We start from the raw sequence: 9,215 nt of genomic DNA, 5'->3' as shown, positions 1-9,215 counted from the left end.
TGTTTGTTAGTTTTGTTTTTCCCTTTGTATTTTCTTTTCTTTTATTCATTTTCCTTTTCTGTTTTATTTAATTCAGGGCATTTAAGCATTATATAAAACTGTGTCTTCTTCACCATAATTATCTATGTAATATTTAGTACAAACCGAACATTTTTGTTTTAATGTTTGAAAACTTTTGTTATTTACCAAATTTTGAATTAGAATTTTGGACCGGTTTTGATCTAACGATAGATTAGCAACAGTAACGGAGGTGACGTGGCATCATTAGCAGAGTATCACTATAGCTTAATTATCCGGGCGTCACAGTAAAGATGCCGCTATCCATCTAAATAGCTTCGTTGATTTGTGTGATATGCAAAAGAAGAAAGATGTGGACAATGATATTGTTAAATTGAAGTTATTTCCTTTTTCGCTTAGAGATCGTGCTAAAGCTTAGTCTTCGTCTTTGCCTAAAAATAGTATTGATTCTTGGAATAAGTGCAAAGATGCTTTTATCTTTAAGTATTTTCCTCCCGCTAAGATCATCTCTCTTAGAAACGATATTATGAATTTTAAGCAACTTGATCATGAACACGTTGCACAAGCTTGGGAGAGGATGAAATTAATGATACGTAATTGCCCTACACATGGTTTGAATTTGTGGATGATTATACAAAAAAATTATGCCGGATTAAATTTTGCTTCTAGAAATCTTTTAGATTCGGCCGCGGGAGGCACTTTTATGGAAATCACTTTAGGAGAAGCTACTAAACTCCTAGATAATATTATGGTTAATTATTCTCAATGGCACACCGAAAGATCTACTAATAAGAAAGTGCATGCGATAGAAGAAATTAATGTTTTGAGTGGAAAGATGGATGAACTTATGAAATTATTTGCTAATAAAAGTGTTTCTTATGATCCTAATGATATGCCTTTGTCTACTTTGATTGAAAATAATAATGAATCTATGGATGTGAATTTTGTTGGTAGGAATAATTTTGGTAACAACGCGTATAGAGGAAACTTTAATCCTAGGCCGTACTCTAGTAATTCATCTAATAATTATGGTAATTCCTACAACAATTCTTATGGAAATTATAAGAAGATGCCCTCTGAATTTGAGACTAGTGTTAAAGAATTTATGAATTCGCAAAAGAATTTCAATGCTTTGCTTGAAGAAAAATTGCTTAAGGTTGATGAATTGGCTAGGAACGTGGATAGAATTTCTCTTGATGTTGATTCTTTGAAACTTAGATCTATCCCACCTAAGCATGATATCAATGAGTCTCTCAAAGCCATGAGAATTTCCATTGATGAGTGCAAAGAAAGAACCGCTAGGATGCGTGCTAAGAAAGATTGCTTTGTGAAGGCGTGTTCTCCTAATTTTTATGAGAATAAAGATGAAGATCTAAAAGTTATTGATGTGTCCCCTATTAAATCTTTGTTTTTCAATATGAATCTTGATAATGATGGGACTGAATATGAGCCACCTTTACCTAGAAGGCGTCCCCAAAATTCGGAGTTTTTAAATCTTGATGCAAAAATTGGTAAAAGTGGGATTGAAGAGATCAAAACTCTAGATATTAATGAACCCACTATTTTGGATTTCAAGGAATTTAATTATGCTAATTGCTGTTTTATAGATTTTATTTCCTTGTTGCAATCCGTGCTAAATTCTCCACATGCTTATAGCCAAAATAAAGCTTTTACTAAACATATCGTTGATGCTTTGATGCAATCTTATGAAGAAAAACTTGAGTTGGAAGTTTCTATCCCTAGAAAACTTTATGATGAGTGGGAACCTACTATTAAAATTAAAATTAAAGATCATGAATGCTATGCTTTGTGTGATTTGGGTGCTAGTGTTTCCACGATTCCAAAAACTTTGTGTGATTTGCTAGGTTTCCGTGAATTTGATGATTGTTCTTTGAACTTGCACCTTGCGGATTCCACCATTAAGAAACCTATGGGAAGAATTAATGATGTTCTCATTGTTGCAAATAGGAACTATGTGCCCGTAGATTTTATTGTTCTTGACATAGATTGCAATCCTTCATGTCCTATTATTCTCGGTAGACCTTTCCTTAGAACAATTGGTGCAATTATTGATATGAAGGAAGGAAATATTAGATTCCAATTTCCGTTACAGAAAGGCATGGAACACTTCCCTACAAAGAAAATTAAACTACCATATGAATCCATTATGAGAGCCACTTATGGATTGCCTACCAAAGATGGCAATACCTAGATCTATCCTTGCTTTTATGCCTAGCTAGGGGCGTTAAACGATAGCGCTTGTTGGGAGGCAATCCAATTTTATTTTTAGTTTTTTTTGCTTTTTGATTCTGTTTAGCAATAAAACTTTGATCTAGCCTCTGGTTAGATTTGTTCTTATGTATTAATTAGTGTTTGTGCCAACTTAAACCTATAGGATCTTCTTGGATGATAGTTTTTTGATCTTGCTGAAAATTCCAGAAACTTTCTGTTCACGAAAACAATTATTAAAAATCACCAGAACGCGATAAAATACTGATTCCAATTGCTGCTGATCAATAAAAAAAATTCTAGGTCGTCCTATTTTGATAGATTTTTTGGAGTTCCAGAAGTTTGCGTTAGTTACAGATTACTACAGACTGTTCTGTTTTTGACAGATTCTGTTTTTTGTGTGTTGTTTGCTTATTTTGATGAATCTATGGCTAGTAAAATAGTTTATAAACCATAGAGAAGTTTGAATACAGTAGGTTTAACACCAAAATAAATAAAGAATGAGTTCATTAAAGTACCTTGAAGTGGTGTTTTGTTTTCTTTCGCTAACGGAGCTCGCGAGATTTTCTGTTAAGTTTTGTGTTGTGAAGTTTTCAAGTTTTGGGTAAAAGATTTGATGGATTATGGAACAAGGAGTGGCAAGAGCCTAAGCTTGGGTATGTTCATGGAACCCCAATATAATCTAAGGACACCAAAAATCCAAAGCATGGGGATGCCCCGGAAGGCATCCCCTCTTTCGTCTACTTCCTTTGGTAACTTTACTTGGAGCTATATTTTTATTCACCACATGGAGCGTCTTTGTCGGGTGGTTGGTGCGACATATGCCAAGGGATGGCTTATCATTGTGGGAGCCAATAAAACGTCGCCGGTGCCCGGAAACGGGATGAGGCGAAGACATGCACGCCGGCGAATCTTACCCAGGTTCGGGGCTCTCCGAGGAGAGAACACCCCTAGTCCTGCTCTGCGGGGTCTCCGCATGATCACTAGATCGATAAAGGGTAGCTACAATCGCTCCTAGAGCTGTTGGGATCAAGGGAGAAGGAGAACAAGGCTAGCTCTTGCTTCTCTCTATCTATGTGCACGCGTGCGCTATGCTTGGATGCGAACCCTTTGCATGGGTGCCCCGGGGAGTTTATATAGGCCTACCCCCCGGGGGTACAATGGTAGTCCGTCTGGGATCCGGTCCCAGCCGTCAGTGTCTACGCTCGCCGGCTTCTCCGCCGGCTGCTGGGTCCCGCCGGCTGGTGGGTCCCACCGGCTGCCGGCTACTCGGTCGACAGGCCGGTCCCACCGCCTAGGGTTTTGTCGGCGGCTACTTACTGTAGCCGCGCCTCGGATGATGAGGGCTTTGTCGAGGTGAGCGTGGCTACAGTGGGCCGCCTCGGGGGCTATCACTGTAGCCTCACCTCGTCTTGTCTCCTTAACGGGGCTCCTGCTTCGAGGAAGGGCATGGCCGGCTTCTGGAGGCCGGCTATGCTCCCGGCCGACTAGGGAAAGCCGGGCCGCCTTCACGCCTCCCTCTGGCTGAAGGGGCCCGCAGTCCTTGGTCGTGCAAGAATGGGTCGTGGATGACGTCGAGGCTAACGTGGCTACAGTGCCGGGCCGCACGGGAGACCTCCCTCCCGTACGGCCTCCTGTAGCCATGCCCGCCTCGGGCTTCGGGGGTCGTGGGCCGCACTGTGGCCATGCCCCGTCAGGTCGCCATTAAGTTGGAGTGGTTGTGGTCGTGGCCGGCTTCTAGGAGTCGGCGTCCTTCTGGGCCGGCTTCTTGGAGTCGGCGAGGCTGGGTTGTCTTCCGGGAGTCGGCTTTAGTGGTAGCCGGCCCGGGAAGGCGGCCCAAATGCTTGGAGTGCTTGAAGGCCCAAAGGCCTGATAAATTTTCTGAAGAGCCAGGGGTAGCCGGTTTGGCTACCCGTGGCCACTTACTCCGACAGTAGTCCCCGAAGCTGATCGGGCTTCGAGGTGGAGTAGGGTTCGAGAAGCTCGAACAGCTTCCCATCGCGACAAGCCGGCAGCTGGGAGCCGGCCTTGGTCAGGCACGTCGCCTGAGCCGAAATCTTTTAGAGTCGGAGGGCGGGAACACGCTGGCATGTGCGCCGGGCCGCGGGCCGACGGCGCGCCATGTAGCCGGAAAGCCGGCCAGCCCACGCGCGAGACGGGACGTTGCCGCAGAGAGGGGGCCCGCCACGTCCGCGCCCCGGCCCAGGCGCGGATCTTTTGTATCCCGGAACCGCCCGCACGTTCCGTGCGGCAGTTTCGGCTCGCACTTATGCGTAATAAACGCGAGACGTGGGGGGAGTGGGCGCAGTTAATCCCACGTCCCCCCCCCCCACGTCCGGCTTCTTCGGCCGCGTGAGGCTATAAGTAGGGGGAGGTGGAGGGCGGCAGGCCCTCGCACGCTCCTCCTACTCCCGCCGTCTTCTTGCCTTGCTCGTTCTCGCAACAGCGCCTCGCCACCGCGCTCTTCCTCCTCATGCTCCTCCGCCGCCGTGCTAGCTTCCGCCATGCCTCCCCACGTAGAGCAGCTTGGCGGGGATTGGGACGGCTCCATCGTCCACAACGACCACATCGACTTCCTCCGCGACACACGACGTCTGCCCAGTGCGGACAAAGTGGAGGTCCGCCTCGCGCCGGAGAAAGAAATCAGGCCGGCGCCGCGGGATGGCGAGCGGGTGGTCTTCCGCTCGCACTTCCTGCGCGGCTTCGGCCTGCCAGTGAGCGCCTTCTTCCGCTCCTGGCTGGACTTCTATCAGCTCCAGCCGCACCACCTCACCCCAACGCGGTGGTGCTGCTGTCGGCCTTCGTCACCCTGTGCGAGGGTTATCTCGGCGTCCTCTCCACCCTCGAGCTCTGGGGGGAATTCTTCCAGTCGAAGCTGGGCACGCGCGTGCGGGGCATGCCGGCTCAGACCGGCGCCTTCATCGCGTCACGGAGATTAAGCGCCGACAACCCCTTCCCCATCATCACGCTGATCCAATCGGTGAAGAAGTGGCAGAAGTCATACTTCTACATGCGGAACATCGCTCCACGGGGCGACTACATCAACCTGCCGGCTTACGTAGCCGGCCCGCCGGCGGGGAGGCTGCCCCAGTGGTCCTTCCGGGCGGTGACGCTGTCGCAGGGAGGAAACGCCGCCATCGCCTGCCTGCGGGTGATGGTCCAGACGGAGGGCCTGACGGGGCCCGACCTCCTGGCCGCGTTCGTCACGCGCCGGGTCCTCCCGCTCCAGAGCCGGCCTCATCTGATCTGTCAGATGAGCGGCCAACTCGATCCGAGCCGGATGTGTACCAAGGAGATGCCGCAGGCCGACGCTGCCGACATGGTGAACTATCTCGCCAACTGCCAGCTTCCTGACGACTGGCAATTCGGCAAGGAGCCATACAGCCGCGCCAATCCTCCGCCTACGGTACGCTCCCCTTCTCTTTTTCTCTTTGTCGCCGAGTTCCTCTGGGCCGACTCTAACTCAGTCGGCTCACTCTTTTGACAGAATCCTCTGCTTCGGCCGGCCGGCGGGGCGGACGTGGAGCGCCGCTTCGTCCCCGACCGGACCGAGCACGACCAGGAGGACCCCGATCTGGGGGCGGTCCATATGGAGGAAGCCGCCGAGCCGGCTGGTGGCCAAGCCGGCGGCGAAGCAGGCGGCGCCGGGTTCTCCGCGACCTTCGACGATTGGCCGGACGAGGACGAAGCCAAAGTCGTCCCGCCCCGCCAGCCAGCCTCCGGTCGCGGCGCGGGCTCCTCCGGCGCGCAGCCTGCTCGGGGTAGAGGCCAGAAACGTCGCGCCACCCAGGGCATGTTCGGTAGCCGGACGAAGAAGCCGAGGGGTGGGGCGGCAGCCACCAGGCGGGAAGAAGCGGCCGCGAAGGCGGCTCGCTTCCGTAAAGTGGTGAAGCAGCCGCAGGCTGTGTCAGCGTAAGCTTTCTTTCTTTCTTTGTATTCTCCTTCTTTCTTTTCTTGGGTGGTCTTCTGAACCTATGTCTTCTTTTCTTTGATCAGAGCTCCACTGTCACTCGAGCGGGCGGCTGCCGGCTCCGTTGTCGAGTCGCCAGGGGGCTCTGGGAGCACCACCCGCCGCGTAGATCCCCACGCCGCCCTCCTGGAGGCGACGGAAAGGAACGCACGGGAGGTGCGGGAGGAGCAGGGAGCGTGGGAGGCGGAGGCACGGAAGGCAGCCGCCGCCCAGGCAGCTCGGGACGAGGAGGCGGCGAAGGCGCTCGCCGAGGCTGCAGCCAAGGCCCAGGCAGAGGCCGAGGCCGAAGCGGCGGCAGGGGAGGCCTTGATGGTCACCCCCCTGCGCGCCATGGCGCCCGGGGACGCGGATCCCTCGCCAGGGGGAGCCAGCGGTTCCCAGCCGGGTCTGGGCGGGAGCGGCGACGATGTCATCTTCGTGAGGGAGGCGCCGGGGCCGACTCCTCCGACTAGGGCGGCCCAAGGCGGTCAGACTGAGCCTGCGCCCGCACAGTCGGCGGAAGGCGAGCCGGCCGCAGGAGCTGAGGTGGCGGTCCGGGTTCCGCCAAGCCGGCGCGCAGGGAAGGCCGCGTCGGAGCCGCATAAGGCGGTGTCGGAGCCACGGCCGGCCGTGGGCTCCAGCTCGTCGGCCCGAGACGTGGAGGCGGCCAGCGCTACCTCCGGGTGGACGCCAGGCGGAGGGACAGCCGTGGTGAACATCGCTGCACAAGACGTCCGGACCCGGCTCCAGAGCCAAGCCGCGACGCTGAGGCAGTTCACGGACGAATTCCTCGCCACGCGGGCAGCCATCCGGGTTCGTATCCTCATTTTTGCTCTTGATTTTTCTCGTGGGGGCGCGTCAGCGCACCCACTGGGTGTAGTCCCCGAGTTCCGAGTCGGCTGCTGAGCAGGCGGCTTGGAACTTCTTGGTGGATTTGCCTTTGCTATTTTTGTTCTTACTTCGGTCTTCTGTCCATCTTGCAGGACTACCACAACCTCCGAGCGGCCGCCTTCAACTCCCAGGCTCGGGAGCTGACGCAGAAGACCGCCGATCTCACTGAAAGCCGAGGTATGTGACTTGATCTCTATCTCATGTGGGGGCGCGTCAGCGCACCCACTGGGTGTAGTCCCCGAGATTCGGGCCGACTGCTGAGCAGTCGGCACGGATCTTCCTTGATGATTTCTCATTGTTCTTCTTCTTCTGTCTCTGCAGCGGCCAACGCCAGTCTGAGGGCACAGCTGGGGGAGTCCCAGACTGCTCTTCGTGCCAAGGACGCGGAGCTCGCCGCCTTGGTGCAGGAGCGCGACCGCCTGGTCAAGAAGCTGGCCGACCAGGAGGAAAGCCACAAGGCGGCGCTGAAAGCCGCGCAGGACCGCGAAGCCGCCCTCCAGGCCGAGTTCGAGACGGAGGCAGCCGACTGGGATGAGGCCAGGCAGACTCTGGTCTCCGGCTATGGCCAGATTGAGGATCTGGTTGACGGTAAGTCGTCTACCCCTTCGTCCTTTCTTGCCATCTGTCACTTTGACTTGTTTTTCTGATTTGGGGTTCTTCTTTTCTTTTCTGCGCAGAGTACTTCCCCGGCTATTCCACTGCCGCCAACCAGGCCATCGAAGCTCGTCGCCAGGCGAAGAGGCAAGCCGGCTTCGAGATTTCGCCGACCGCCGGCCGCTCGCTGGAGGAGCAGCTCCTGGCGATCCAGGCTCGCATCCAGCCGGCTCACAGGCTGCTCCGCCGGCTTCAGCGTGCCGGGTCGCAGGTCCTGGCCGCCCTCTGGCCCGGCCAAGTGATCCCGCGCACTCCCAGTCGTACCGCCGATTGGCTGGAGGTGGCCGTCGGGCGCTTCGAGGCTTGGAAGGCGTCAGCGGCTCGCTCCGGCGCCGGGCGGGCGCTGGAGTTCGTCAAGGCCTGGTACCCAGGCCTGAATCTGGACCAGCTGGCTACCTGGCGGCAGCAAGCCGACGCGGAGCTGGAGCCGGCGCGGCCGGCCATCATTCGACGGGCTTCGGCAATCGCCGACTACACCGACACCAACGTCTTCGCCCCCGAGGTGGACGATAATGGAGTCGCCCAGCCGGAAGATTGGTTCGAGCTGGACCCGGCGTGCGGCGAGGACTCGGCGGAGGAGATCGACTCCAGTGACGAGGGCGAAGAGGAGGAGGAGGAGGGTGAAGACGTCGAGCCGGCTGGTGGAGCAGCCGGCCAGCCTGACCGCGCCTCCAGCACTACGTTGCGTGCGAGTGCGTCTCCTGTTGCGGGAGGCGGTCAAGCCGGGACCAGCTAGGCAGCCACTCCTTCAGCCGGCGAGCTGCCTTCACCGACCAACTCGGCCTTCGCGCCTTTGTCTTCTTTCTTTTGTTTCCTGTCTTGTTACTTTTGAACAATGTTTTTGGTTAAGTCTGCGCAGTTCCACCCACTGGGTGTATTGAAACTCAAGTCTGTTGCCGCCTATCGGGGGCTTTATGTACATAAGTTATGCAATCGGTCTTTCCTTGTACTTTCGCTTTTTGTCCTTCTGCTTTTTTCCTTTGCCGCCCTCCCTTGGTTGCCGCCTCCCTAGTCAAACAGTTGCTCTGCAATCTGTAGCCGGAGAGTGCCTGGCCGATTGGGGAGGGGGAAGTACTTTTTAGCTCGGTCGGACTTAAGCTAAGTTTTTAGGAAGCCGGCCAGCCGGCTGCTGTGACAGCCGGCAGGCATATATGGAGGTCGTCTTTTTGCTATATAGGTTAGTTGTTCCTTAGCCGTTTTTTCGTGTGGGGATCCTTTCTGTCTTCTCTCTTGCTAGTCGGACAGTCAGTTCTTTGAGCTGCGACTTTCAACAAGAGAGGACTTGGGAGCCGGCGCACTACTTTGCTGACTTTGGGAAGAACGTAGAATATAGCTCAAGGCGGCCAGTCCCCGGGCCGACTAGTCGGACCCGGTGCCGGACAAGAATTCGAAATGTAATAATACATTCATGGATATGACACTCATCATTCATAGATAGATAAAAGGCAGTCCCCGAGTACTGTTCGGGGGGCCT

The sequence above is a fragment of the Triticum aestivum genome, chromosome 1D, assembly GCF_018294505.1.
Source record: "Triticum aestivum cultivar Chinese Spring chromosome 1D, IWGSC CS RefSeq v2.1, whole genome shotgun sequence".
Lineage (NCBI taxonomy): Eukaryota > Viridiplantae > Streptophyta > Magnoliopsida > Poales > Poaceae > Triticum > Triticum aestivum.
This window is presented reverse-complemented; position numbering follows the sequence as displayed.